We start from the raw sequence: 27528 nt of genomic DNA on the forward strand, positions 1-27528 counted from the left end.
TATCTATCCAAACATATTGTGTGTGTGTGTGTGCGTGCGTGCGTGCGTGCGTGCGTGCGTGCGTGCGTGCGTGCGTGTGTGTGTGTTAAAAGAAGGAGTTTATATATGGCTACTCATAATAAAATTACATTGCATGATATTTTTCTTTATACAGCAATAACTAATCTGTCTTGATTAGAAAAAAAACCTGACCTGTTCTTAGCATACACTTCAACTCTTGGTTGAGCCAACAATATCATTGCATGGCCTCGAAATAACAAACTTCAAATGAAAAATGTAGCAGAGGTAATATTTCCTAAGCTTGAGTTTCCTGTTTTTTGGACTGTTGTTCGCTGATGATTAATACTGCGTGAGGCAATGTTCCAGATGGGATTGATGAAACATTTTTAAATCTAAAAATTTTATAGACTTTTTTTGTTTTTTTCTTTTAAACCTCAAAAAAATAACAATATGAACTCTGCGGTTTTATGACTTCATGTGGAAAATTCCAAAGGTCACAGCTGAAGATAGAAGCAAGCAGAGCAATGTTTGGGTTCTTTTATTTTGTAGCTTTACAATCAATTTCAGAGGAGGAAAGTTCAAATGAATTTAACACAATTTTTTTTTCAACTCTTTCAAGACAATGCGCATCTGTACGTACTATGGGGCCCACTTACACCTGGATCTACATCTGCTTTTTTTTTTTTTTGTAAGCATTTCTGTACAGCAAATGTGTATAAAAAATACACATGTATACATCTGAGAATACAATTGGCGTATACTGTACAGTACAGTATATTTCAATTCACTTTCCTTATACTCCGCCCTGAGACGCCAATGGTTCTATAATGAGGAATCTGCATATTAATCATACTGGCCACTGTAAAAAGCCGGTGGAAGAGAGGGTAGAGGAGGGACGCAAGAAAAACAATTCATAGACCCCCTTAATGTTGATTGCAGCATGTGACTGTGCACTGCGCACGCATGAAAGGGGGCATTACCTAATGTCTGCAAAGACACCTCTCCTGATGTATGCAGTTTTAGGGGCATGTCAGTTCTTGTCATGCTGGGGCCTTGCCCAATGCTCGGAGAGCAGAGCTGTTTCTAGGCAATTTGACTCCCAGTGCCAACACAAAAAGTGCCCTGCCCCTTCCCCCATAGTAATGGGGGTGGGGTGGGGTGGATGTGTATGCCTCCCCCCCACCCTGGAAAAGGGAGCATGGCCTAGCAGAAAATGGCCATGTCCTTGCTGAAATGGATGTGTCTTGAAGGAAAATACAACCTAATACCATATTATGTCCCAAACAGTAATTATTATTATTATTATTATTATTATTATTATTATTATTATGATCATTTATTTATATGGCGCTACCTGAGATTTGCAGCGCCCACTTACTGTGTAAACAAATAAGCAAAACTTAAAGACAGTGACCTACAGTTCAATACAATATAGGGCAAGTGCAGGGTATATAAACATAGCTGCATCAGTAAACAGCACTGAAATAAGTATCAGGGTGGCATAAAACCAAAGGATTTGGAGCCATCAAAGGGAGTATTGAAAAGAAGATAGGTTAAGTAAGAGACGTAAAAGCACATGAGGGAAGAGGACCCTGCTCGTGAGAGCTTACATTCTAAAGGGGAGGGGATAATGTCCCAAGCTCCAAATTATGCCCCACATAGTAATGTCTCTTGCACCTTATTATTTCCCACACAGTAATGTCCCTTGCACCTTATTATCTCCCACACAGTAATGCCCCTTGCACCATATTAAGACCCATACAGTAATGCCCCCTAGCACCATGCCACACTTAAAATTGGCACTGTACTTGCTCATTGTCAGGGGCTGAGAAGGGGCTCAAAATGGAGTCCGGAAGGCTTATATCTCCACCCTCCACCACGTAGGTAAAATGCCAACACAAGTAAAAAATGAGTAACTTGCACCATGCATTGTTATGCTTAAATTGCAACTGTATACCAATTTATTTGCTATAAAAACACTAATTCTGACTATATAGTACAGTATAAGCAATGTAAGACGCAAAATTGAGGAAAAAGTGCACAGCACAGGAACTGAGCCAGGTGAGACACCATATGGAACAAAAAAATATATATGTCTACGAGGACACATCTGTATTTTGCCCTGATTTTTAATTTTTCATTATTGAGAGTCAAGCATAAACTTATGCGCATACAGGCTCCAACAATGTAAAACCAGCCCTGGATTCCATGTAGTCCTCTTCCTGACTTCCTTTCATCTTTCTTTGGGGTGCATGTACTAAGCTGCCACTTGGCGTGGAGGAAATGCAGCTCCTGCATCAACTGTTTTCAGTGTGAAGCAGAAGGTGGATACCACGATAGTTACTAAAAATAGCCCAGCCGAGCCAAGGCAATGAAAAGTCACTTCTTCATCGGTGACAGCACAGACACATTCTGCCTCTGCACTGTGTATGACTCATCTCTCCTGAGCCCCATACAGATAAAAAAAATGTAATACAAACTTTATTGACAGCTGGCCAAAGTGACAGAGCTCACTTCCACCAGGTACAGTACAGGTGACAGTAAGTGACTCTCTTCTTAGTAACAGTTGGCTCTATTAGCACTGCAATAGGTAGTGATCATGGCTGTTTCTAGGGTTGGGTGAGCCGTGCAATCTCATGGAACGCCTGCAAGCACTATGCAGCAGAATTCCATACAGTTTAGCCATCCGCATGGAATACTACTGAAAATGTACCCCCCCAAAATGTCCACCGCCTCAAAACTGGACTGGACCTCTAGCATCTGTCAGGGAAAGGCACAGGTGCAAACAGCGGTACCCAGCAGTGCCAGGACTGCTAAACCGCTAGGAGAAGATGCTGTAGCCTGCAGGGAATCCAGGTGACCGGCCTTACTATTTGGAATAATACATAAGGTGAATTAATGTGTAGGGCTTAATATGTGTCAGGGGCATAATTGTGGGTCATAACTGTGGAGCATAATTTGTAAGGGGCATTACTGTTGGTACATAATATGGTATCAGGGCTAAAAGGCATAACTGTGGGGCATAATTTGTAAAGCCATTACTGTGTAGGACATAATATGGTGTCAGCAGCATTATGGTGTGGTGCATATTGTGTAAGAGGCATTATGGTGTGTGGCATATTGTGTAAGGGTCATTATGGTGTGTGGCATATTGTGTAAGGAGCATTATGGTGTGTGGCATATTGTGTAAGGCGCATAACGGTGTGTGGCATAATGTGTAAGGAGCATTATGGTGTGTGGCATATTGTGTAAGGGGCATAATGGTGTGTGACATAATGTGTTAGGGGCATTATAGTGTGTGGCATATTGTGTAAGGGGCATTATGGTGTGTGGCATAATGTGTAAGTTGCATTACGGTGTGTGGCATAATGTGTAATAGGCATTACTATAAGGAGGAAAAATTTCAATGTAAGTGCATGAATCAGGAATTAATTTTCCTGTGGTGGCTAATGTCTGGGGTTGCAGAGTGCAAAACCGGGGTGTAAGGTAATTTTTTTTGGTGAGGCCATGCCCCTTGTAGTAAGACCATGCCCCTTGCAGTTAGGACACACCACTTTTTTTGTGCGTGCTTACAGCACCGACAGTGTTTACATTTTAAAATAATGTCCAGGGGGTGGGGTGGAGGGGCACATTTTTTACAGTTCGCACTGGGAGACATATTGTTTAGAAATTGCCCTGGTGGTGATTGTAACCTACTATCAGTGCTAGAAGCAATACTGTATGTACAGTACAAGGATTTTATATGGCTTTTTTTGTTTGGCCCCCATATCTCCCCTTCAAAATACTACATAACCTAGGATTACATGGAGCATGAGATATAATTGTTTTCATACAAAATTCTTAATACAGAAAATGAAGATATTTAAAATATTAATTTGTAACTGAAAAAAGTATTGGATGCTACAAAAACTGACAACAATTCTATACACTAGACTTACTCTATACTGTACATCAAACACATCGGCCAAGGATGACAAACTAGGAGCACTTTAAATCTTTTCCTCTCAGTTTTCCCCCGAATTACTTAGGAGATTTATTTTTACAGAGTTTGCTATTCTGAATAAATATTGTTGTGCACATAATTTAGAAGCATGTGATATATAATTCTCTATTCAGTCCACATGGTTTATCGTTTGTTTGGGAGCAGAGTATAATTCCAATTCTCCAACTGACTTGTGCAAAATACTCAGATTATTAATAGTCTGAGAAGAGATAAATAAGTATTTTTATTTAGTTTAGATCATCTTTATATTATGTATTGATTTGGACATTACTTTAAATATCCTAGCAGTTGTGAAATACTGGCACCACTGTATCAAATTAACATAAGCCAAGCTCTACTTGAAATGCAGGTACAACATTGACTACGGTTATTCTATAACAAATCACAAAAAAAATACTCTGGAATTACATGCTGCATCAAAAACAAATAAAAATGGATAAAAGACCAATTTCAAGCTGTATTTCATTGATGTGAAATGCTAGGGGCTATTTTAAATTTTTAGTCAATAAACAAAACATTGTCCAAACAACAGACAGTTGCTAAAAAAACATTATTAAATCACAAAGGTGACATTTTTTGGTCTCCTTAATTTGAGTATTTTAAAAGTTTTTTTTATGGTTTTACATGTTGAATTAAAAAAACATACTCTCTTGTATGAGAGAAGATTTAATACTAAAAATACGTGTTTTTTTCATTAAAATTTGACCATTAGGTAGCGCTGTTTCTTTGTAAATTTACTTTCCTTGTATTATCTACTTTCCGCCTTGTATGTATTTGAGAGATTTGCAATGTAATTAAAACAATATGTACTATTAATCAGATAAATACATTTCCTAACCATACAGTGATTTCCAAACTTGCTCCTTAAGGCACTCCAACAGTTTAGGTTTTAGGGATATCCATGCTTGAGCTCAGATTGTTAAATTAAAATAACTGAGGTACTAATTGAGTCACCTATGCTCAAGCTTGGACATCCTAGAAACCTGGGAAACATTGATCTAGTGCATAGGTTCTCAAACTCGGTCCTCTGGACCCCACACAGTGCATGTTTTGAAGGTAACCCAGCAGGTGCACAGGTGTATTAATTACTCACTGACACATTTTAAAACATCCCCAGGTGAAACTAATTATTTCACTTGTGATTCTGTGAGGAGACCTGCAAAACATGCACTGTGTGGGGTAATGAGGGCCGAGTTTGAGAACCTGTGACCTAGTGTATACTAGAATTTGCAGCAACATCCCAGTAATTTTTAAGACAACCATGTTATTAGAGTTTGATCATACAGTATAATTAACTGTGATATGCACACAGGGAGCATTGAGTAATGGCAACCACAATGGGACCACAAGCTGTAAGAATATATATGTCTTGCTCATACTTGCCTACCTGACCCTCTCCATGAGGGAGAAAATGCTCTGTTCCTGGACTTTCCTGGTAATGTATGATTGCCATCACCTGTGGTGAGCTAGTTAATTGATAAGAAAGGTGTTTCACCACAGGTGATGGCAATCATACATTACCAGGAAAGTCCAGGAACAGAGCATTTTCTCCCTCATGGAGAGGGACAGGTAGGCAAGTATGGTCTTGCTGTGTCATATAGCCAGGGGCGTTTTAACAGAGGAGGGGGCCCGTGTGCACCTCCGGGTGGGACCCTCCTCTGTACAATGCAGTAGTCTCCGGCATTGTGCCGAAGTCTACTGCGTATGCGCAGGTCTCCAGAAACATGGCACCATGTTTTTGGAAACCAATTTGGCTACTGCACATGCGCAGCGGCCATCTTGGCGGCAATGTTCACTGCGACTGCAGCGCCCGGCGCTGTACTCTGAAAAGGTAAGTATTAAAAATGGGTGCAGTGTGGACCTCCCATGGACCCAGGGGCCCATGTGCACCGCACACATTGCACCCATTATAGAAACACCTATGCATATAGCTTTGCTCCAGAGTAGGGGAGTATGTTACGTTCCCAGAAATCTGGAAAGGGGCAAATAACACAGTATTACAAGGAATATGACCATTCATAGAGTGGAAGTTTGATGGTGCAACTGATAACAATGGGGAAAATGTCAAATGTTTACTAGCAAAATACTCCAGCAGCATCATATTAATGTTATTACATTGCTAGATGAATATTCAAAACACTATTGAGGGCCATTTCCACTTAAAAGTGTCAATTGATCCCAAATCTTTGTGCTATATTTACCTGACTTGTTATACTGTAGTTTTGCTTAATCTAATATATATATATATTCCCATAAATTTCCCCATATGGTGCTTTACACTTTCCACAGCTCACCTCCAGTAAGGACAACTATCCTAACTTTAAACATAAATCATTAGATCAGTTGGGCTGTTAAAACAGTTGCCTAACTGACAGCTGAGGTTGGAACTGATGACTACCAGACATATCCCATACAGGATGAGGCCAGACACTGAGATTTAGCTGAACAATACAAAAAAAAACCCAACAAATTAAAACTGCTATAAATAATGTTGAGTTTGCACATCTGTGCACACAGTATCTGATGAAATAAAGTAAAAAAATGTCTTGCATGGTGAGGCCAACACCAATGCTGTAACTAGACATTTTAGTGCCCTGTGCGAGAAAAAGAACTGGCGCCTCCTCTCCCACTATATTTAAAAGAGGCACAGTGCACACCAAACAGGGGCTTATCTACGGAGGAGGGGACCTGTGTGCAGTCTCCGCGTGTGGGCCCCCTCCTCCTCCGTAGCCGGCAGCGCAGTTAGTGTTCTGAGCACTAGAGAGACTCTGGCATAGTGCCAGAGACAACAGCGCTTGCGCAGGTCTCCGGGAAAATGGCGTGGCGGACGCTTTTCCGGAGACCTGCACAAGCGCTTTAGACTCTGGCACAGTGCCAGAATCTCTCTAGTGCTCAGAGCATTAACTGTGCTGCTGGCTATGGAGGAGGAGGGGGCCTACACACGGAGACGCCGATGGACACCAGAAAGGTAAGTATAGACGAAATGGGTGCAGTGTGTGCGGTGTGGGCCCATTCTGGACCCAGGGGCACTGCACACACTGCACCAGTGCCGGATTAAGACTTGGGGGTGCCTGGAGCACTTAAGACAGGGGGGCCCAATGGAAGAAGGGGGGGGGAGGGGTGTTTAATAGATTGTGCACATGTCCCAACATTCCAGGAGGGACAAAATGCTCTCTACCTGGACTTCCCTCTTAATATATGATTGCTGTCACCTGTGCGGAACTATGTAATTGATAACACAGGTGATTGCAATCATACTTTAAGAAGGAAGTCCAGGTAGAGAGCATTTGTCCCTCTTGGAATGGATCATGTTGGGATGTATGTATTGTGTATATTAAATGTAAACCATTGGTTTATATTAGATTTAAATTAATACTTAACTAATGCCTGGGTACTGTTTATAGTGTCACCTTATTGAGAGACAACTATTTTATAAAACATTCTTGTAGTGGAACAAATGCAACCTAAACAATTTTAAAATACACATAGAAATATAAAATCTAAAATTTATCTTGTCACATACAAGAATAGCAACAGCTTCTGTATTACTTACACACTGGGACTGGGTTCAGGAGGGCTCTGTGTGTCTTTCTCTAGACCGTCAAAATATAACAGGTTACACAGGACTCAGACACCCAGGTGGAGAGGAGAAGCTGGTATCCCTGTGTCTCTTACAGCTCTCTCCACCCTCCTTTCTCTACTCTGATTGGAAAGCTACATTGGTAGCTCACGAAACCTGATATTCCTGTGTCTCTGCCTACACTGCATGCTGTCCTGCTGGCATTTTTGGTACCTGGTTCTGCTGCTACATAAAAGGGAGAGCTAGTCAATGTGCTCCGGTTAGGGGGGCCCCTGACAATAGGGGGCCCAGGGTACAGTATGCCCTGTGCCCTTTCTTACTCTGGCTATGCACTGCACCCTTTATAGATACACCAGTGACGCCAAAGGCATGCGCCAATAATATAGGGACATGGGGAAGGAGCATGGCCACAGAATAGTACAGAGCAACTGTAGCACTGCCTGGCTACCACTCCATGCAACCCTGTGACAAGTTGCCGGCCACTACTACAGCTACCTAGCTGCGGTACCACAAACCTTCTGCATTACGGCCCTACGGATGTTGCTGGTGGTTATGCACCTACAGTGCAAACAGTATTATAAATAATAATAATAATAATAATAATAATAATAATTCTTTGTATTATTTTAGAAAATGTCTAAGTGGAACATTTTCCACTTAGTGTTGGAAATGGAACAGTTCTACGTACCCTTGGCCAATGTTTTTGACTAAAATATTGTATAATGCAATGGCTGAAAGTCACACATGACTATTTGTGTGAAGATCCAGCAGAACAATTCTTGAGTCTTTGGTTTTACCATCACCATTTACCATGTATGGCATTATTACCATTACTATGTACAAATACACTCTAAGTGTTTAGTTTGCAGAATGACATGAATTGACAAAAATCAATGATTCTAGTGTGTGCTGTGATTGGAATAATGACTGTCAGCACATAAAGCCAAATCCAGATGGCGAAAAGCACAAACCGTCGCAACTAAATGCAAAATGAGGTTTATAACGGTCTTGAAAATGTTGCTTATCTGTTACTCTCAGTCTTTGCAAACAACAGCCCACTCATTCTTTCAAATATATAAAAATTAATCCATTTATAAAGAGATCTGATTCATTTACAAATGTGGTGAAAGAGACTGATAGGATTGCTATGTTCCAAAACTATGCAGAAAGAAGAAATGTTGGAATACTGTACATACATTATAATGTATATACTGGACATAGCTTATTAGTGATAGACATTGAGTGAAAGACAAAAAACCCACAAACACATACACAGGCAATCGTGGTCATGGTATTAAACTGATTGGACACACGTTGTAATACAACACTAAGTGGTATGAGTTAAAACTAACACTCTTGCTATGAAATTGCACGTACAGTGCTGAATATTGAAAACAAATAATAAAAACTGTAAATCCTGGTGATATGTCGCTGAAACAAAACAGGTGTTTCAACAAATGTTGCTAATTTCCACGGTAACTAATATTGTGCTGAAATATGTTACATATTTACGACTCCTATTATCACAACGTATAACTGCACACTTTAATGATGTACTAAAGGATATTAATTTAAGTTCATTCATGGTAAAGTATTTTGTGATGCGATGCTTTGTCCCAGAACTACTGTAATCTGACTCACATAAGATCTTTTACTAGAAAAAGTCAAATGTCCTTCTACCTTCCTTTTTTTTCTTTAGCTGCGGATTGGCATCCCTGCGAGACTGGAGGTTCACAGATGCACAGTGTAGGCTTAATGGTCCATTATCAGCAAAGATATGGCATTAAAAGCCCACTACAGGTATTTAACGCCTATTTTGCATGTGTGTATTGTAATTATATGTGATAAAGGTATGATAATATTTTTCCTGATGGTTTTCCCTACCTTCTATAAAGGTGTTATCAGTTTTGGCATCTGCAAAGTGCTTCTTATTTCATGCTAAAACCCAAGAACAAACACAAAAATTTTTGCAAAATAAACAAAATTATATATATAGGATGGGTCTGACAAACAGTTGGTTTGAACCTTAAGAGAACTCTGTAATTCAGCTGAAACAACTGAAGAACCTTTAGGTGTCAGCGCTGCATTTGCAATTAGCCAATCACAAGCGCCGTCTGTCCAGTAATTTAGTCTGTACTGGATCATCCTCCCATCCTCCAATACCTGTACCACAAATTTCAAAGGGCATATGGGGGGAGGGGGGGGGATTGGGGATTACAGAGTCAAAGTGAAGTAAGTCCTCGAGGGTCACTTTTGAGAAAATGGATATCTAAGTTGTAATTATTCAACCATTGACTATTAATTGTTTTTACTGCTATAGTAATGTAGTATTATGTTTCATTTATACAATATTATACAACATGTGTTTCTAGTGTACCATAGCAGTGTTAGTACTAAATGGGCAAAAATGGACATGGTTCACTTTAACAGTGTACACACCATATATGCCTGTGTGCTACTCTGCATGGATTCACAATTGCACAAACACACCCTTACTGTATCCAGCCTATGTTAGAATGCCTCTTCCCTTAAACTGTCCCACCTCGCTAGACGCAGAAGGGCATAACTGGCAGAATCACATAATGTACACATGTATTGGCACATATGCATGCCACTGCTTACTGGGAATATGTAGAGTGAATTTCCATTACAAAGCTATGCTAACTGGTGCAGTATTCACTGGGCAACAACACCAATTAGTCTTACTCTAGAACCTATTAAGGGGTGTGATTAATTTAAGGGATCTATTTACTAAGCCTTGGATGGAGACAGTGCCGTTTCTAGCGGCGGGCGAGCCGTGCAACCGCACGGGGCGCCCGCCGCAGCACTTTGTGACTCTTATCTCCTCTCCCCGAGCGCTCCTGCTCGGGGGGCGGAGTTTCGCGGAATGACGCGTTTGCGTCGTGACGTCACTACGCAAACGCGTCATTCCGCGAAGCCCCGCCCTCCGAGCAGGAGCGCTCGGGGAGAGGAGATACGCATGGAAAGAGGAGGCGGCCGGCGCGAGGCGGCGGGACCGAAGAGTGGAAGATGTAAGTATCCTCTCTCTCTTTCTCCCTCTTCCTCCCCCCCCCACTTGAAACCTGCCTGCCGCACTGTGTAAAATGGGGACAACTGCCTATGGGGATACCTGCCTGCCGCACTGTATAAAATGGGGACACCTGCATATGGGGTTGCCTGCTGCACTGTATAAAATGGGGACACCTGCATATGGGGTTGCCTGCTGCACTGTATAAAATGGGGACACCTGCATATGGGGTTGCCTGCTGCACTGTATAAAATGGGGACACTTGCATATGGGGTTGCCTGCTGCACTGTATAAAATGGGGACACCTGCATATGGGGTTGCCTGCCGCACTGTATAAAATGGGGACACCTGCCTAATGGGATACCTGCCTGCCGCACTGTGTAAAATGGGGACACCTGCCTACCGTACTGTGTAAAATGGGGATAGCTGCCTACCGTACTGTGTAAAATGGGGATACCTGCCTACCGCACTTTGTAAAATGGGGACACCTGCCTGCCGCGCTGTGTAAAATGGGGACACCTGCCTGTCGCGCTGTGTAATATGGGGATACTTGCCTGCTGTAATGTGTAAAAAGGGGACTTTTTTTATTTTTATTTTTTTTTCCCTGTGGTGGGTGTGATGATATCAGACGAGGCTGCGCCCACTTTAATGAGACCACACCCATTTTAATCAGGCCACACACCCTTGTCGGGAGCGCGCGCGCCTAAGGCGCGCGCATGCTTTTTCTTTTTACGGCTATATGGCGGGGGGGGGGGCGCATTTTGAAATCTCGCACTGGGAGCCAAATTGTCTAGAAACGGCCCTGGATGGAGATAAAGTACCAGCCAGTCAGCTCCTGTCATTTTTCAAACCCAGCCTGTGACATGGTAGTTAGGAACTGACTGGCAGTTACTTTATCTCCATCCAAGGCTTAGTAAATAGACTTCTAAATCTTTAAACATTTTCTCTTGCACCTTCTACAGCTTGCAAGTGTCCCAGTTGTAATTGGGTGTGGTATAGCATATAGAGAGTTAAAAGATAGACAATCATTAGGCAGACACCGTATGGTCGACAGTCAAAAGTCAGACAGGGTCAAAAGTCACACAGTCAAAGTCACACAGTCAAAAGCCAACAGGGTCAAAAGTCAGACAGTCAAAAGTCAGACAGGGTCATAAGTCAGGCACAAAAAAATATTATTATTTTTTTGTGTGTATTTAAAATAATTTAACCTAAATTTGGGAAAATGTGTCCCCTTGCCGGCTCGCTACGCTTGCCACGCTTCAGGCTCAGTGTCTAGCTCTGCTCCGCTCACCACAACTTTACTAAACGGTAATAGTTGTGACATGGATAGTAAATGAGGCAAAAGTTGTAAAAAACACAGAAAAAAAAACAAATTTTTTTGTCTCTGACTTATGATCCTGTCTGACTTTTGACTGTCTAACCTTTGACCCTGTCTGAATTTTGACTGTCGACCATATGGTGTCTACCTAATGACTGTCTCTCTTTTAACTGTCTATATATATATACTGGAACCCATTGTAATTGCTCTCTTTAGAGGACCCTCTTCACAGAAAGACAGATTCTATGGCAACATCAGTGTGACATCTTATGGGCCCTACTCACTGGCCGAGGTGCCCGACGGCCGATACGGCCGACGAGCGACCCGGCGGCGGGGGGGGCAGTGACGGGGGGAGTGAAGCTTCTTCACTCCCCCCGTCACCCGGCTCCATAGACGTGCAGGCAAATATGGACGAGATCGTCCATATTGGCCTGCATGCACAGCCGACAGGAGACCAGCGATGAACGAGCGCGGGGACGCGCATCGTTCATCGCTTAAGTCTCCACACTGAAAGATATGAACGAGATCTCGTTCATTTATGAACGAGATCGTTCATATCTTTCAAAATATCGGCCAGTGTGTAGGGCCCATTACAGGACACTACAGTACAATAAAGTGTATTATTTATTTATTTTTTTAAATTGATTGTTTACTATCCTTAAATTTGAAATTTAACCTTTTTGAGTTTCATGATTTTTTTAAAATCTTATTTTTGCACCATCTGGAAATTGGGAGTACTTTAATGCAATGGTCATAGAGAAAGCCTACTTAATAAAAATGATGAAGGGCTTATTATTTCATCATACCAACTATCATAATTAATTTACAAGCTGTGCATAACATCCCTAATTGATGTATTACATTTAATTAGGTGGGTAATGTCCCCACGACCCTTGAAGACATACTGTAGTATTAGAACTTGAAATACGTGCAGTCTTTTACAGTGGGCCTAATTCAGACCTGATCGCAACAGCAAACTTTTTCTCTAATGGGTTTGAGTTGGATTTGTTCAAACTGAAATCTAAATTGCAGTGGAAAAATAAAGTATTTACCCTGCACAGAAACAAAATAACCCACCCAAATCTCTCTGCACATGTTGTACCTGCCCCCCCCTGCACTGCACATGGTTTTGCCCATTAGAAAAATATTTTGCTTTTGCGATCAGGTCTGAATTAGGACCAGTATACCTTTTTTAGTGTGTCATTTAAATAAATATGGTAGAAATTAAACTAGGCATACTGTAGCAAACCACATAAAGGGACTGCTACTTCTTGCTCTAGGACTGACTGTTTCCAGTTCTGCCAGTGGATCAACAGTATCATTACTTTGTTACTTTTGTATGTACTGTTAATATCTTTGCAAACTAATAAAATCACGGACAAGATTTCACTCTTAAAATGCTAATTTATGGCTCCTAAAAAATGCAGCAATATTATTTCTTCCCATTAGTTACATTAATGACTTTCAGCAATTTGACTACAATGATTTGCCCTAATGAACAGCAATTATTTCGGAAATGATTTGAAACAAAGGATGATGACTGTAACCAATCAAACATGACAATGTAAAGACTTCACTGGCGCGTCTGACCTAGTTCTTTAGGGGGTTTATTTTGCAGCTGTCAGAATTCATATTTCTGCTTTAAACTACCTATGGTCTGCCTTTATAAAACACAAACATTTGTCTATCGTTCTCCTTCTGGAGTATGAAGCAATTGTAACAGATAGCAGAAGATATTGTAATATATGATACTGTTTTACAAGGTTCTAATTCTGTAACATGTTTGCTGTAGTGAATTGCAAATATATATGGTGGTCAGCAAGCATAATTTTGTCCTTTAAAACATCTATCTATATGTGTTGCTATATAGATAGTGGTTTATTTAGTAGAGGAAAAATCTGCTATTTTGGCAGGAGAAGGCTTATCTCTAAAAAGCACTGTAGCCACAAATGACTATTGGCAGGTATCACTGTTTGCAGCCATCATTGAGGCTCTCTTGCCATAGCAATTTCATTTTCATTTGTTATCGAATCTGCGACCTGATCAGCAATGCCATGGCACACGAATATATGGAAGGTGCCCAGACTGGCTAGCAAAAGGGTATGTCCCTTCCTTCCTACCGCTGCTGGTCAGTACTGGCAGAGCTGCCTCAGCAATATTGTTTGGTAAATAGCGGTGATGGAAGATTTTCTTTCACTGCAATAGGAAATCTATTCTTTGGCCATTATTTCACAAGTGAAACTTGAAAGATCACTATACATATGGTCCTTCATACAAAATCTTCCCCATTATTGTTACTGTAAAGTTTTTGATAAAGGCCAAATTAAATAAACAAAAGTTAAAAACTAATTAACTAATTATTTACATCAATTGAAAGAATAGCAACAAAACTGAAATGATCACATAGCAAATTCTTTACTGCCTCTTGCATCCATGCCAGACATGGCTTTTGTCTTACTTCCCATTACAGTAAATACAGATGTGTTGGGAAAGAATATGTTGCAGTCCAAACATTAACCTTGAATAAGTGAAAACATTTTTAAATATCAATATATAACTAGAAGACACAGCATTGTTGCCTTACAGTGATTCAGTCATGGGCTACATTACAACAACAACAACAACAACAACAATAATAATAATAATAATAATAATAATAATAATAAATCCATTATAAATACCAGGCACACACAAAGTTGATAGCTTAAGGCAATATACTCACTCTTTTCTTCCTGCCCTAGAACCATCCCAGTTTTTAGTGACTTATGGGGGTCATTCAGGTTGCATCACTAAGTGATGCGACCGCAATAACGCCGGCAGTGGCAGTGCACATGTACCTGCACGTGCGGGGCCACCAAATGCGATGTGATCGCATTGGCAGGGAACGTCTCTGCTTGATTGACAGACAGCGGCATTCACAGGGCAGGTGGGGGGGCGGCAATGGTGGTGGAGTGGGGAAAGTGGGGGCGGGTTGGTGGCATTTTCACGTGCAGCTGCTCCAATCTAAAAAATGGTGGCGTATCTCCTGCATACACAGGCTAGCTGCAGGCCATTATGAATGCTGGGCAGCCTTGCCCTGCGATGGGCAGCCCCCACATGCGAAAGAACAGATTGCAATTTCTGCTTTCTGCACTGAATAACCCCCTATGCGTTTTAGGAAAAGGCAATGTATTATGTAGATAAAGATATACTTGCTGGCAATGGCACATTCTGTGAGCAGTGATAAAAGTTGGAAAAACAGTTTAAAGCAATATTGATAGAAATCTTTGTCTAGGAAGTCAAACAGAAGGGTTTATATATAGATCTGTGATTTGTATACAATTTCCACTCCACTCTTTGTTCTGTAAATACGCAGAGATTCTTCAGTACCCAACATGATGTCTGAGACAACACACAAGGATCGATACTGTCATCATAAGACAGAAACACTGAGATCCTATTATCTTCCTTAAGGGATTTGTTATGCAGGTACAGAAAGAGATACAGTTATACAGTATATCTATCTATAAACCCCCGAAATCAATACACTACAGCCGAAAAGCCATCCACTTGCATTTCTGCCCCTCTGGCACTGGTGGCAACGTTTAATGCACCTTATCATAGTTGATTCTACATTTTTCATGAGTTGATTTGCAAACACCACACTGTATTTCTTTTGTAAACAGACTAATTAAACATTACTATAGATTAAAAAATATATATTTTATTACATGTGCTATAAACACCTTCAGTTTCAATTGTACAATAACACATATATATATATATATATATATATATATATATATATTTTTTTTTTTTTTAATAGGGCTTTCTCTAGGTAACTATTTTATTCTGTTTTTGATGAACACCTATATTAGTAAAACAATCAATCGCCGATAAGGTCTATATTTTATCATTTTTGTCTCACTTCATTTGAAAATGAAAATTAAGTTAACTATTCAGGTTTTTGGCTATTTGCATGGAATCCATGCATGCTAAAAAGAAACATATAAAAAATGTAAGCCAATAAAACCAAGTTTTTAAAATGAAAGAACAGTTTTTGCCCCACTGCCCTACTGTGTAACAGGTTAACAAGTACACGGATGACAAGACGCCTTCTTGTAATACAGATGGAGCCTCGCTCATCTAGCCTTCTCTGTTGCACCTAGGTGCACCGAGGTTTATTAGCATAAGACTTTCATCTATTGTTCTCGGCTGCAATACAATACAGAGAGAACAATACAGCAGCGGATTAAGTCATTACAGCAGGGGATTAGGTCCGACAGCAATGGCTCAGATAATCCTATTAAAGGGATAGATGAGCAGGGCTCCATCTGTACAGTCTTATTTTACAGGTAGCTGGACTTATGCAGTGGCACCACTAGGGGGAGTTGTGGCCATCCGAGAGGTGACACCAAAATGATTAAACCTCCTCAGTGTAAGGATCTGGGTGCTGCACTGTGACTTTATGTGCAGCTCTTGGCACTTGTCACACTGTAGTGAGCAGAACAGCCACCGGGGGCAGCCTAGCATTTTTTGGGAATGCTGGGCATGCCAACAAAGTTATGAAAATGGGGGTCGGCCCATGAGGTCATGTCCCCTTCCCGGAAAGCGTCAGGGAGGCATTCCGGTGCACCAGGTATCACTGCCCCAATGACGGCCCTGAACTGTACACCATGGGGATAGAACGTGTGTTGAGGCACACGTCTGCTCACTTACAGTTAGTTCAACTTGGACACTGTCACGATTTTTGTCATTTTAGTTACAGGTTTATAAAGAATATGGGGGGTAATTCAGACCTGATCTCTCTGCTGCGTTTTTTGCTGCCCTGCATTCAGATAGTCGCCGCCTACAGGGGGAGGATGAATTTGTTGTGTAAGAGTGCAATCGGATGTATAGCAGAGCTGCACAAACTGATTTTGTGCAGTCTCTGCGCAGCCCAGGACTGACTCAGCCCCTGCGATTGCTTCTTGCTGATTGGGATTGGAGCTGATGTCAGACACCCTCCCTTCTAACGCTTTGACATGCCTGTGTTTGTACGGACTCTCCCTGGAAACGGTCAGTTGGCACCCACAAATGGCCTCCTCCTGTCAATCACCTTGTGAACGCCCGTGCGTTTGGATTTTTCACACCATCCCATGGCTGACTGGTGATCCCCGTTGTTGCAGTCCGTTGCACCTGCGCATTGCAGTGCATACACATGCACAGTTCAGAACTGATTGCACGCTGTGCAAAAATGCACAGAAGCGATCGGGTCTGAATTACCCCCTGGTTTTAAAGTGCAGACTATCAGCTTTATTTTGAGGGGATTTACATCCAAATTGGAGGAAGGGCTTTGGAATTGCAGCTGTATTATGTAGCCTCCTCTTTTTTAAGGGACCAATAGTAATTGGACAATTGAATCAAAAGCTGTTTCATGGACAATTCTGCACTATTCATTGATTATTTCTTTATTCATTAAGTAGGCAACAGTTCTGGAGTTGATTCCAAGTGGGACATTAGCATTTGGAACCTGCTGCTGTGAACCCACAGCATGTGATCAAATGAGCTCTCAATTTAAGTGAAAGAGGCCATCCTTAGGCTGCAAAACAAAAATAAAAGCCAGCAGAGAGATAGCAGGAACCTCAGCAGTGGCCAGATCAATAGTTTGGTACATTCTGGGGAAAATTAACATACTGGTGAGTTTGGCTACACAAACACGCCTGGACAGCCACAGAAGACAACAGTGATGGATGACCACAGGATCATTTCCATGGTCTCAAACAACTACCTGCTTCTCATAACATTCTCACCTCGACAATAGGGACTATTGGGCCCTGACTGTAACCCATGTATGTATAATTGGCACACATGACTGTCTATCTAGAAATCTAGAATAGGAACAGCCAAGGCTGTCGCTACCATAGCTGCTATGGGGCTCAGAGCTGAAAGGGACCCACTTTTCCTATCAAAGTTACATGTTAAATACACATTTTTCTCCACTGAGTGCTACATACAGATGTGTCCACTTACAATGTTTGTGTATGTGCCTGATACATACAATACGTCATTCTGTGCCACTGTGCGCACATATGCAATCCTATGAGATTATGGGTGCAAATGCCACGCTAGTGTAAAAGAGGAGCATTTATTCCTCCCTCTCGTGGCATAAATGCTGCAAAATGCTGCAGCGCATTCAAAGATGTAAAAGGACACATCTGTAGGTGTCGCAAGCTTTTGCTTTGGGGTCTACAACATACCTCCCAACTTTTTTATCCTGTGAATCGGAACCCTTGTGCGCTACAGGCAGGTGCGACCTGGAAAGGGGACATGGCTTTGGGTTGGAGGGCATGGCCTCGGCTTAACAGGCATGGCCTTGTGGCGCAGACCCGTTTTCCAGCAATTTGGGGTTTTTCCCAGCGATCCCTGAGCAACTGGGCATCCACTGGCTCACCTCCCTGTACTGTATAGATCACTCGCTGCTTTGCAGAGCAGAGCGACGAGTTATCAAAGGCTCCCCCAATCCCCCCCCCCCCATCCCCCACCCACCCCCCTCAATGTGACAGTGTCCGAATAGCTAGACTGTCCCACTGAACGGGACCATTGCTATGGAGCCCAAACGATTCTGGCTATGCCCCTGGGAACAGCACTAGTGCAAAAATATCACTAAAAACATCAAATAGGGCAGAACAAGGGCCAGCAATTTGCAGTAAAATTCCAGACTTCTTTCATGTAATGTACTTTGCTATCTTTTAACCCCCAGATTTTCTTACATGAAAGCGTAATTAGATATATATTCATTTTGGGAAGTGAACTGAACTGTTGGCTATGGTCAAAGAAAATTGAGCTTGTAAACGTGATAATGGTTTATTTCAAATCCCTTTGTGGTTTCCAGCAGCATCAGAGAATTCTGGCTTGGTATCTTGGAATAAGAATGGAAAGGAAAGTGCTGAGTCTCCTGGAATATACCATTGTGGGCATTTGTCTGTAACAATACGAAATACCGTGAGATAAGATGCTAAATAGTGCAAACTTCCAGCCAGCTTACCATCTCCTGTGTTGGAGGTACAGGAATGCAGGTCCAATATTGCTTTTAAACAGAGTAATCAGGAAATGAATCAGTTAAAAGCTTCATTTAATAGGAGCTCCGCCCTGTAGGGCGCTATTGTCAATTTTCACCCAGGACAAAGCATTTCTCTGAACAAGACCAGCTTTTAACTGCATAATTACCATCATACATTAAAAGGAAACAATGAGCAGAATTCTTAACTCATCTACTAGGCAATTTAAAAAAAAAAAAACATTATGTCCTGTAATTATGTCCTGATTTATCTTATTAGAAAAAAAAACTTTATCAAGTTATATTTAATTTGTTACATTGTCATTTTTTTAATTGTTAACTACATTATAAGAACACAGGTTAATTTGCATTGAGTATAATGATCCATTTAAACTAAGCAATTTGAAAATGAGTTATAAGATTTGTTAAGGTAACCTGCTCTTCAGTGTAACCCTGCACAATAGGTTATTTCTTTATTTCTTTTCCAGTTTATGATTCTCTGTTCTGTCATATAGATGCTTCACAGTCACAGCAATACATCGGGAAACACTAGGCTAAATTTACTATACAAGACTTTTCAAACAGAATCAGTATGATATACCGGCTGTCAGGATCCCGGCGGTCAGCAGACCGACGCTGGAATACCGGCGGTGAGCCCAGCGTGTCCTCTCACAGGCTCGCTGTGCTTGCCACGCTTAAGGCTCGGTGGCGACCCCTCGTGTTGTGGCGTGGACCACCAATCAAGTGGGGGATCCGGGTGGAGGTCAGGATTCTAACTGCCGGCATTTCACCGGGTGTTGGGATTCTGGCATCGGTATCCTGACTGCCGGGATCCCGACAGCCGGCAACGTGATTGCCTCCCTTTCAAACCTTACACTGCTTCAGAAATTTTGGCTGCTGAATTTAACAAGGCAATTATATTCTATATAAAACATGCCTGACTTTATATTAAATGCAATTGCTCCCCCTAATTTCAGTCAACCAAACAGCTGAAGACCCCATTTGGTCACTTTTGGAGTGCTCAGCAACAACATTTTTAGGATAAAGAGAGCGAGCCAGGCAGAGGCGCCAAGAAGGTGTGTGCGGTTGCGGCAGCAGGTACTAATTACCTGGGCACTAGCTATACAGAAGAGCCCAGCAGGAGCCCGGGACAGATTCTAAGGCGGACATTGTCCTTTTATGCAGCACTGCTGAGGGGGACATTGGTGGTCATTCCCAGTTGATCGCACGTAGCAACTTTTTGCTGCTCGTGCGATCAACTTGACACCGCCTATGGGGGAGTGTATTTTAGCATAGCAGGGCTGCGTTCGCTTGTGCAGCCCTGCTATGGTGAACATTTTTCCTGCAAAACAAGACCAGGGTCAGACCTACTTACCCTGTGCGATGGATCCAGCAACGAAGGTCCCGGGATTGACGTCAGACATCCGCCCTCCAAATGCCTGGACACGCCTGCGTTTGGATCTCCGCGCCCGGAAAACGGTGAGTAGACGCCCCGGAACACCTCCCCGCTGTCAATCTTCTTGTGATCGTGCCAGCAATCACTTTCTTCTTTGTTCTAGCCACTGCCTGGCGACAGGCGTCGCTGGGCAACGATGCGCATGCGCATTGCGCCCGACGCACTGCAGCGAAGAACCGCTGGGTGCGATCGGGTCGGAATGACCCCCATAGTCGCCTTTGCAGCAGCTGGTACGCTCCCGTGTAGCGCACAACATCGCTAATACTATTTTTACAGCATGCTTTTAAGGGACGTGGCCACACCTCCCCGAATTTGTCCTCAACCCCCCCTCAGCTAGTATCATACTTTTTTGCCAATGATTTGTATAATACTATCAGCTTTAATGTTTATTTTAGAATGTATTACACTTCAGTTTTATGTTATTACTGGTAATCAATTAAATGAAAGAAAATTACAAATGACTCCACTTGGAATTACAATAATAAAAAATTGTTGTTTAATTCCACACAATTATATCCACTTGCCCAAGAGCAGATATATTCTAAAATTGCAATTTACAATCTTGATGCAGTGTTTCCCGGCTAATTTATTCCCAAGCTAATATGTGTATTAATGTTCTAAAGCATTTCTCATTAGCACATGGAAATGTTTTAACTTGAATTATTTTATTAATATAATTAAAAAGCAAACCCAGTGCTGTAGCATATGTAATGTGTCAGCTGTGTCTTCTGAGAAATGTTCTGACATTACATTTATCAATATTCTCAGACACGGATTATGAACAAAAAAAACACACTTAAAAGCAGCATTGGTTCAGTAATACAGCAGTAATGACTTGTACTTCCTAGTGTTATGGTCTGAGGTTTCAATGACAGCTCCCCTTGATTTTATGTCTGTGCAGAAATATTAGGAATTATTTTCCTACTAGAAGAGTTAAGTAGATGCTTAAAAAAAGATTTTAAACAGATGGGGTACAAAAAGCTGTTAAGAAATGTAAACATGCTTCGGATAAGTACATTTCCATCATAAGAACAAATCAGACATAAGCCATAAGCTAAATAGAATAGTTATTACATGTTGTAAGGAATATATGCAAATAGGCAGACAGGATCATTATGGCATGAGAAAATAGGTATAATCAGAGGAGGCTATTCAATTCCGAGTGATACGTGGTCATGATGTGTGGCTGCACACATTTCTCAGAATTACAGTAGAGTAATATCTCTCATTTAACTGCGCATCACTCTGTGTTAGGTAAAATGTTGCAATCACAATCTGCCACTGATATGAGTTACCACACCTTTCCCATTGTACAGTGTCTACACTGCACAGAATTGAATAAACCCCAGAAATCTGTGAAAACTGAGATTCAGGTGATACAATCATAGAAGTTCCACTTTCATTTCTTCAGTAGAATGGCCATGTTGGACTATTTATAAACTTGCATTTTGCTGAATTTATATTGTATAAATAGAGCTGGGATGATTATGGTCAAATGATTCTGCTCCTTGGCTTGGTTGGAGTAGGACTCGACATGGATATTGCACATGAAACAGAAATGACTGTAGGGTTTCAGGAGCTTGAAGGCCAAAATCTGTCATTCAGATGTGCAAAATTTGCATACATTTAGTATGGCCCAAAAGTAAGTGAAAAGCCAGACAGACAGTAATTATGTTGCATGGGTCCAACTTGGTTGTAGCAGCAACAGCAGATTTCTTTCAATGTTATCTGCTACGCATATTGGATAGTCACTCATAAATTATTTTTGTAACTTGGAGCACAAATGTCAGTCAGGCCCATCTTAACCCATATGCACACTGGGCAGCTGCCCAGGGACCCACAATTTAAGGGGCCTCAGAGCGGGGGTGAGTGGTGGTCACAGTGCAGTGACAGCATGCTGATTTGTGGATGGCTGTAGCTACCCACCAATCAGAGTCTTGACAGACATTCACTATATGGAAGCAAATGAAGAGATGGCTCCGGACTGCAGGAGGGGCATCTTATGATTGTTTTTTTAAATGGATCCTATTAATGGGTCGGCCTACAATACTGTTAAAACAGCCCTGGTGTCAGTCACTTCTGGAAATAATATCCTGAATAGTTGGCTGTAAAGACACACAAAAAAGGACTAGCAATAGAAACAAAGGAATATCCAAAGGCAACCAAATGGTAATACTAATAAGGAATTATGCTCATAAAAATAAGTATCAAACTGATATAGCAGATATTTTACTCAAATTTATATCAAGATATGATGGATACACATTAGATATTTAATAAAAATGAAAATAGTAAATATCAACATGACATTTTCTAGTAAAATATAGGGGGGTATCCAATTAGACACAAAAAAAAATTCGGGAGCAAAAATGCCGGGATTCTTTTTCATCTACAAATTTTGTTTTGGCTATCCAATTAGCCTCCGTTCTTTCCGTCTCAAAATCTCAAAATAAAAAAATTTTCATGCAAAAACACATAAGATCCACAAAAAGTAGTGGACCTATGAGTTGGCCGCGATTGTGGAAAAACGCCTTCATTTCATGGATTTAGTTTAGAGTGCCACAAATATCTGATAATATGGATACTGCCCATAATATAATATTTTGTATATTGTAAAACGGGTACTGGAAATAAGAACTCATGAGGCAGGTCTTCAGGTTAACACAGTGTCTTTTACTGTCATCAGACACTGTGCACATAGCATACACAAGGCCTGGGCCTAGTCACACAGGTACAAAAAGAAAATAAACCAGCAAACATTAAAGGTCCTAGCACTCCTTGTGCTCGGCAATCAGTCCGCCATGCTCTCCTGGCACAGCCAATGTCATCAGTCCCTGGCATTACAAACTTTTCCCTACTCACTGGCCTCTAACAGGCATCAGTTTAACCTGCAGCGGGTGTATGGAAGTTATAAACTCTTCCTGTTACCAGTTATGAGTTCCTGCTGGATCTGGGCAATCCACAAAACCCGGAGATATAAATCTCCACTGCATGTGCAGAATGTGCAAGTCTTATTTTCTTCTCCCTTGGAGGGAGCTGATCCCACCAGAATGTGGGCCATTGTAATTGCAATATATACAGCATATAATAGTTGTAAGCATGGAAGGCATATGTATGTTCACGTGTTGCTTCAATAAATTGTGTGGTTTTTCCGCTATATTTATGTCAGTGCTGGTTCTTCACTGTCCTGCTGGAGTTGTTGAATGTATATATATATATATATATATATATATATATAGACAAATGGAGAAGACCGGCACTCCTGTGCTATCTTAATAATAGTGGCCCCCGGTAGAAGGGATAGGTAGATATCAATGGTAAGCACTCACGGGTCTTCCAAGCATTTAACCTCTGCACCAAATCACTTCATGATGCGGGACCAGTATCAGTCAACGTTTCATTTAATTATTTTAAATTATTTTAAATAACGAAATGTAAAATATTTAAATTATGAATATGAACATGAAGTGATTTGGTGCGGAGGTTACATTCTTGGAAGACCCGTGAGTGCCGCAAGCTGACCATCGATATATACACTGCTCAAAAAAATAAAGGGAACACTGAAATAACACATCCTAGATCTGAATGAATGAAATATTCTTATTAAATAATTTGTTCTTTACATAGTTGAATGTGCTGACAAAATCACACAAAAATTATCAATGGAAATCAAATTTATTAACCCATGGAGGTCTGGATTTGGAGTCACCCTCAATATTAAAGTGGAAAAACACACTACAGGCTAATCCAACTTTGATGTAATGTCCTTAAAACAAGTCAAAATGAGGCTCAGTAGTGTGTGTGGCCTCCACGTGCCTGTATGACCTCCCTACAACGCCTGGGCATGCTCCTGATGAGGTGGCGGATGGTCTCTTGAGGGATCTCCTCCCAGACCTGGACTAAAGCATCCACCAACTCCTGGACAGTCTGTAGTGCAATGTGGCTTTGGTGGATGGAGCGAGACATGATGTCCCAGATGTGCTCAATTGGATTCAGGTCTAGGGAACGGGCGGGCCAGTCCATAGCATCAATGCCTTCGTCTTGCAGGAACTGCTGACAAACTCCAGCCACATGAGGTCTAGCATTGTCTTGCATTAGGAGGAACCCAGGGCCAACCGCACCAGCATGTGGACTCACAAGGGGTCTGAGGATCTCATCTCGGTACCTAATGGCAGTCAGGCTACCTCTGGCGAGCACATGGAGGGCTGTGCGGCCCCCCAAAGAAATGCCACCCCACACCATTACTGACCCACTGCCAAACCGGTCATGCTGGAGGATGTTGCAGGCAGCAGAACGTTCTCCTTGGTGTCTCCAGACTGTCACGTCTGTCACATGTGCTCAGTGAGAACCTGCTTTCATCTGTGAAGAGCACAGGGCGCCAGTGGCGAATTTGCCAATCTTGGTGTTCTCTGGCAAATGCCAAACGTCCTGCACGGTGTTGGGCTGTAAGCACAACCCCCACCTGTGGACGTCAGGCCCTCATACCACCCTCTTTCTGATCGTTTGAGTAGACACATGCACATTTGTGGCTTGCTGGAGGTAATTTTGCAGGGCTCTGGTAATGTTCCTCCTGTTCCTCCTTGCACAAAGGCGGAGGTTGCGGTCCTGCTGCTGGGTTGTTGCCCTCCTACGGTTTCCTCCACATCTCCTGATGTACTGGCCTGTCTCCTGGTAGCGCCTCCATGCTCTGGATACTACGCTGACAGACACAGCAAACCTTCTTGCCACAGCTCGCATTGATGTGCCATCCTGGATGAGCTGCACTACCTGAGCCACTTGTGTGGGTTGTAGGGAGGTCATACAGGCACGTGGGGGCCACACACACTACTGAGCCTCATTTTGACTTGTTTTAAGGACATTACATCAAAGTTGGATCAGCCTGTAGTGTGTTTTTCCACTTTAATATTGAGGGTGACTCCAAATCCAGACCTCCATGGGTTAATAAATTTGATTTCCATTGATAATTTTTGTGTGATTTTGTTGTCAGCAGATTCAACTATGTAAAGAACAAAGTATTTAATAAGAATACTTCATTCATTCAGATCTAGGATGTGTTATTTTAGTGTTCCCTTTATTTCTTTGAGCAGTGTATATATATAAGCTTTCACAAGCAGGGCCCTCTTCTCTCATATGCCTTTACGTCGCTTACTTAACCTATCTTCTTTTCAATAATCCTTTGATGGCACCAAATCCCTTGGTTTTCTGCCACTGTGATACTTATTTCAGTGCTGTTTACTGACGCATCTATGTTTATATACCCGGTACTTGTCCTATATTGTTTTGAATTGTAAGTCACTGTCTTCATGTTTTGCTTATTTGTTTATTCTGTAATTGGGTTCTGCGGATCCCATGTGGCGCCATATAAAGGATAATAATATTACATATATATATATATATATATATATATATCATTTTACATCAATTAATTAAATGCATTATGAATGAACAGAAGAGAGATCTAAATCAAATCAGTATTTGGTGTGGCCACCCTTTGCCTTCAAAACAGCATAATTACTTCTAGGTACATTTGCATACAGATTTCTGAAGGAACTCGGCACAGATATTGTTCCAAACATCTTGGAGAACTAGCCACAGATCTTCTGTGGATGTAGGTTTGCTCAACTCCTTCTGTCTCTTCATGTAATCCCAGACAGACTCGATGATGCTGAGATCAAGGCTCTGTGCGGGCCATGTCATCACTTCCAGGGCTTCTTGTTCTTCTTTATGCTGAAGATACAGTAGTTCTTAATGATAATGGCTGTATGTTTGGGGTCGTTGTCCTGCTGCAGAATAAATTTGGAGCCAATCAGTTGCCTCTCTGATGGTAATGAATGATGGATAAGTATCTGACTGTCATTGGCACCAGAGCATTTCCTCTACAGATGCCATGGCAGGAATGGTCTATTTTAATATAGAAAGGCAGCAGAAATTGCCATACTGATGGTCACCAGTGCATATGTGCTGGACTTGAAAACCCGTATTCAGCTGGAAAGATACCCTGTGTGTTTGTGTCCGTGACTGAACACTAATTTTAATATTGGCTATATTTCTTGTTTGAACCTTCATCTCCCTACATTTTCTTTGAGACCAAGGGTGTAGCTACCATAGGTGCAGGCAGTGCAGCTGCTATGGGGCCCAGAGCTGAGAGGGGCCCACCTTCCCTGTCAAAGTTACATGTGATATATATTTTTTGTCATTGAGTGGTACGTAGGGGTCCTTTCAAACTTTTGCTTTGGAGTAAACAATATATCTAGGTATGCCCCTGGACCTGCTCATTGTAGTGTGGTATAAAATGAACTGGAGGGCATTTTAATGTTATGTAATATGAACCGGGGCACTGTAATGTGGCACAATATGAACAGGGAGCGCTACATACAGTATCATAATGTGAATTGGGGGGCTGTGCGGCATAATGTGTACTAACAGCTCTGTAATGTGACATAGGATGAGCTTAAGCACTACTGCGATTCATAAAAGAAACTAGGGCACTGCTATGAGGCATAACATTAAATAAGGCTCTACTATGGTTCAGAAAATGAAGTAGGGCACTATTATAGGGCATAAAATTAACAACTGCAGCAGGGACGTGTCTCTCTAGAAGTATTGGGACGGGGGCCCCTTCAAAATGTTGCTATGGGGCCCACAAATTTGAATTTGTCTCCTCCCACAGAATGGGAGGAGTCAATTTAAACACGTGTCAATATCACATAATGGAAGGAGTCAATGTGCTAAGTAAACATAGAACATGAGCTCAGTTTTTTAATGCATTCAAGTATTTACTATGTTACAAAACTGGATGCAGAATTAAAAATAGACATTATTTGGTTACTTTGGTGCCTCCTACTCATTTTGTCACTCCAAACAATCAAAAGCCCAGTCAGACCATGTGTTTTACCTGCACTGCCCAAGCCACCCAAAGTATTCATAATTCTAGGTGTCATACCCACAAACAGTTTAACCCTGTATTAGATTAGCATTTTCTGGACTTTGTGCTCTCGTTTATTATCTACGTTCCTCTAAAACATTGCCTGAGCAGCAATTCTTACTGGCCATGATAGGGTTTCTTTTCTTTCCTTTTTTTCATTAAGAAAAATAAATGTATATCACTGCTAGAGCCACACACAT

General features: G+C 41.6%; 1 protein-coding gene and 1 long non-coding RNA gene across 7 annotated transcripts in view; one reads left to right on the forward strand and one right to left on the reverse strand.

The window, feature by feature from the left end:
• The window catches only part of AFF2 (ALF transcription elongation factor 2), a 741379-nt gene that overhangs the window by 459084 nt on the left and 254767 nt on the right, over positions 1–27528 (reverse strand). The gene's annotated exons all lie outside the window — the stretch shown is intronic.
• The window catches only part of LOC134949054 (uncharacterized), a 59199-nt gene that overhangs the window by 1053 nt on the left and 30618 nt on the right, over positions 1–27528 (forward strand). The window contains exon 2 of the long non-coding RNA XR_010183090.1: positions 9283–9383. This is a non-coding gene — a long non-coding RNA (uncharacterized LOC134949054). The remainder of the gene's footprint in view (positions 1–9282; positions 9384–27528) is intronic.

Source organism: Pseudophryne corroboree, chromosome 8, assembly GCF_028390025.1.
Source record: "Pseudophryne corroboree isolate aPseCor3 chromosome 8, aPseCor3.hap2, whole genome shotgun sequence".
In the NCBI taxonomy this organism is placed as follows: Eukaryota; Metazoa; Chordata; class Amphibia; order Anura; family Myobatrachidae; genus Pseudophryne; species Pseudophryne corroboree.